Source organism: Choloepus didactylus, chromosome 21 (assembly GCF_015220235.1).
Source record: "Choloepus didactylus isolate mChoDid1 chromosome 21, mChoDid1.pri, whole genome shotgun sequence".
Lineage (NCBI taxonomy): Eukaryota > Metazoa > Chordata > Mammalia > Pilosa > Megalonychidae > Choloepus > Choloepus didactylus.
In genome coordinates this window covers 50,749,321-50,753,931 of record NC_051327.1, presented here as the reverse complement: position 1 = coordinate 50,753,931, position 4,611 = coordinate 50,749,321, and the positions used below count along the sequence as shown (strand labels likewise).

At 46.3% G+C, this 4,611-nt stretch overlaps 1 pseudogene; it reads left to right on the top strand.

Moving 5' to 3' along the window:
- Positions 1-423: 423 nt before the first annotated feature.
- LOC119518324 lies at positions 424-1,041 on the top strand (annotated as a pseudogene).
- The last annotated feature ends 3,570 nt before the right edge of the window (positions 1,042-4,611 follow it).

Sequence of the window (4,611 nt, the reverse complement as noted above, 5' to 3'; positions counted from 1 at the left end):
GGTCCCCATCGCCGGCCGACCGAGGACTCGAGGCGAGGCGGAGAAAGCGCCGGACAAGTGGTGGCCCGTACGGGGCATCTTCGAACCCGCAACCTCATTTGCGTTCCCCTCGCCCCGACGGAGACGTGCTCCCGGGATCCGTGGTTTGACCTCCGCGACTGATCACCGCGAGAAGGTAAGCACCCCCTTTCCATACGAGGACTAGGGCCCGTGGGCGTTCAGGTAGCCCCGGGGACTCGGAAGAGCTCTCCGAGTGATTACAAGATAGTGCCGACTGCAAGCATGGGGCAGTCTGGGAGTTCACCCCTATTGGCGCCCTCCCTCCTCACACCCTTCCCCTCCCCGGAGAGTTCCAGACTAGGGTGAAGTAAACAGTGCGCGGAGCAAGGCCCACGGACCCAGGCCAGGCCCTCGTCGCTTAGGCGGGAGCATGCTGAGGCTCTGGGGGCCGCGGCTCCCCCCGGCGGGGGTCCTGCTCCTGTGGCCGCTTCTGCCACTGCTGCTGCTGCTGCTGCCCACGGCCCCCGCCCCCCACCTCGCACCCTACAAGCCTGTCATCGTGGTGCATGGGCTCTTCGACAGCTCCTACAGTTTCCGCCACCTGCTAGAATACATCAACCAGACACACCCCGGGACTGTGGTGACAGTGCTCGATCTCTTCGATGGGAGAGAGAGCTTGCGGCCCCTGTGGGAACAGATGCAGGGGTTCCGAGCATCTCCCTCTCCTCACCACAGATGGGACAGTACAGACTATTTGAAGTGGCTGTTCCCCACCTCCATGAGGTCTAATCTCTACCGGGTCTGCTAATTCTCCATCTGCAACTACTGGCACGACCCCCATCACGATGACTATAGCGCCTCTGCCCAGCACCCATCCCAACCACTCGAAGCGGGGCATTCGAGGGTAAGGTTTGCAGCTAAAAATCCCGTTTATAAACATTCGGTACCAGTGGCCCTAATTTTTGTCTCAGGTTGACCTCGTACGCAGAGTCCTAGTTGTGGCCAGACGGGACCCTTGCCGTTTGAGGCTCCTAGTGACGCCCTCGGCACTGGCTACCTTTCCCCTAATCCTCCTGTCCCCCAGTTGCGAGACTGAGTACTGCACGGAGAGCCACGTGGTTTCCGGCTCGCGGGCTCTCCGGTCTCTATATGAAGTGAGCATTCTGGTCGGTGCCAGAGGTCCCACCTCCGTATGGCTGGGGCCTAGTCCAGACTCCCCAAAGCACCAAAAAATACGTTGTGGGCCATCTAGGTCCACGGGAGCACATTCATCACTAGAGACACTGGGGCATAAATAAAATAAAAAAGGGGGAGATGTGAGCAGCCACCTTCCGGGATTTGGCCTAGTTGTTAAGCTGCAGCCTGCCCTTGAGTTCCCCCCGCCCATCGAGTGGTGCAAAGATGGCGCCCACATCCTGCTTCCGCTTTGTGAACCCTCTGTATTCACCAATCATGCTTGTATGCGTGGCGTTAGCCCATTGGATACACGCAGGGTTTATAAGAAAGTTCCCGGGCAAAGCTCGGGGAGACAGCCCACAAGGAGCCGTACCTGACGGCCGCATCGAGGTTGTTCTCCACCGAGGTGTCTCGCCCCGGGTGGAACCTGTAAAGAGGATGATTGCCTAGTCCCAATAAAAGTTTATCTGCTTCACCACTGTGGGTCCCGAGTGATCACAAGTGCTCCGGGTAAGATACTGTCCGTGCCCTCTCTCCCCCTGTCTCTCTGGTCCCCATCGCCGGCCGACCGAGGACTCGAGGCGAGGCGGAGAAAGCGCCGGACAGACAACAAAGAGAATGGTGGGATGGAAACAAATAGGCAGCATAAGAAAACTTTCTGGAACTGAATAAAGACATGTTCTTCAGGTCAAAAACCTGTTGGATATTGAGAAGGATGACAGGGAAAACAAAGACCCATATATGGATATTTTGTAGAGAAGTTCAAGACATGAAGTATGAAGAAGACATTTTGAAAAAGTTCAGGAGTAGTCAAATTATAGTGGGTGTAGTTAAATTTTTACATTACAGAAGAAAAGATATTGCAAAAGCTTCAAGTTAATTACTTGTGCCTCCATTTCCTTTCCTTTGTAACATGGGAAAAATAATAGTTTGGAGAGTTACATGAGTTAACACATATTAAATGTTTACAATTGTAAACATATAATACATGCCCAGTAGGTATGTTGGGATGATGATGATGATGATAAGGATGATGATGATGATGATGATGTGATGTCACAATAAGTATGCCCATTGAAATTACTCAATGTTTGTCCTATGAAAAAAATATGAGATACCTCAGTACCCACAAGGAGATGGGTCCCAGCAGTAACATCATCATATTCATTGTTAATATTGTGGTGACGCTTCTAGAGGTGTGTTACAGCCAGGGGGAGGCTACATTGGACCCTCTATTGTCCTGTCAAGCACATCTATTTTGAGCATTTCAAAGATGCATCAAGTGGACCCACAAAGATAGAATATATACACTAAGCATAAGAAACAAGTTCCAGCTACTAGTAGCTTTTAGCTCTGGTGCATTCTCTAAGTTACAAGAAAATACGAATGTAGAGGCTGAAAGCAGGAAATGTGACTTCTCGAGGTGCCCAGTTAACACCATGAGCATCTGAGACCCCAGAAGACCTGGCTCAGCTCCATGGAGTCTGTATCCAGATTGAAAAATCACTGTGGGAGTTTGGGAACAATCCCAGGAACTTGGCAGCCTGAACATACTCAATGACCTTCTAGAAACTGACAGCTCGCTTGGGCTGTTCATCACTCGCCTGTCAGACTTGCATCTCTCTTTCACTTGCAAAGCTGAAAGGAACAGCTTAAAAATTTATTGCTTGCATTTAAGACCCTCAGTCTTGCACTCTGACAATCCTCACTGTGAGTGAGGGACACCACGCAAATACTACTATGGGTCAAGAGTAATAAAGAAAGTTAAAGGAGAGACAGGATCCAAAAAATCCCTTAGTCATCCATTCTTTCCAAATCTTTCCAAAGGGGGCAAATGTGGTAAAACTGGGACACCAGTCAAGGGTCAAAGCCCTATTAGTGTTCCCACAATGTCCCAGCGTTGAAATGGAAAGTTCTACCCAGAAATTGTAGAATACACCAAAGCCAGAGGAGGTGGAGAAGCCAAAAGCCATTCAATCATGCCAAGGTCCAAAATGTAAGGTGGGACATTAATTTGTAGGTTGCTATATTCAGCAAGGAGTTCAGAGGCAAGTGAGTGCAAATGGTTGAAAATCACACTAGACTCTCAGCTCGTTGAGGGCAAATATGTGTATTGTTTACCATCATGTTCTCAGCCCTTAGCACAGTGCCTGGAAAATGCCTACTTATTTGTATAATGACTAGCTTAATGACCAAATTGTTTTTGAAGGGGTAATAATTAAGGGAAACATTATCTCCTGTTTATGACTTTTTCCATGAACTGGATGGGACTTTTTATAAATTCAGCTTTATTCACACACCATACAATCATCCGCAGTGTATAATAAATCATTCACAGTACCATCATAAGTTGTGCATTGATCACCACAATCAATTTTTGAACATTTTCATTACTCAAAAAAATTTTTGAACATTTCATTATTCAAAAAAATGAATAAATAAATAAGCAGAATAAAAGTTAAAAAAGAATACCAAAAGCATCCCATCCCCTCCATGCCCTCCAAGTCCTCATTTGGATGGGACTTTTTAACAGTTGGGTTTGATTGTGCTTCAACTGGACAAACATCCAAATGTTTTTATCTCCTACTGATTTCTAGGTACCAGAAAAGACCTGAGTGATGCAAAGATTTAAAAGACATGGTCTTTTCTCTTGAGAATCTCCAAGTTTCACAAAATAAATGACACTCTTGCCTTCCATTTAATAATAAGTATTTTTCCAGGTAAAGAAAAGGAACAGGGATTCCAAGAAAATGAAATCTTATGTGCTAGAACCCAGTTGCAAATTTACTAAGGTAGTTTAATGTAGCTAGAGTATAAGGTGTGGGGAAAAGAGTCATGATAAATAATGCTGGTAGGGTGGCTAGACGTGGGCCAATTAGTGAATGGCTTTATCATTCACCTTTAAGTATTAGACTATCATACTGGAGGTACTTAAAAGATTTTAAACTGTAAAAGGGCATTAAAGTGATGTTAGGTTTTCTAACAATCACCTGGGTATACATATGGGGTGTAGAATTCAGGGGTTAACACTGGAGGCAGAAAGATCAGTTTATGAAACCATTTTACTGTCCAGCCAAGAAATTATAAGACCCAGAACTAATATCCAGTTGGCAGTGGGGGAAAAAACAATAAGATAAATTTGAGAGCAATTTGACAGTTTGAATCAAGGATGGCTATGGAGATTCTAACTTTGGAAATTGGGTGGATGATGGTGCTGTTCATCCAATATCATAACATAGAAGGTGAGAAAGCCATTTAGTTAACGAGTTTATTTTGCATATATTAGTGGTGACATATCTGTGGAAATCCAAACGGATTTGTCCCATATAAGTTGGAAATGTGACTCGAACTCAGTGGAGAGGGGCATACAATGGTCTCCTTGGTTTTTTGCCCTTTCCAAAGTATGTAGCTTGATGAAGGAGAAAATTACTTCCG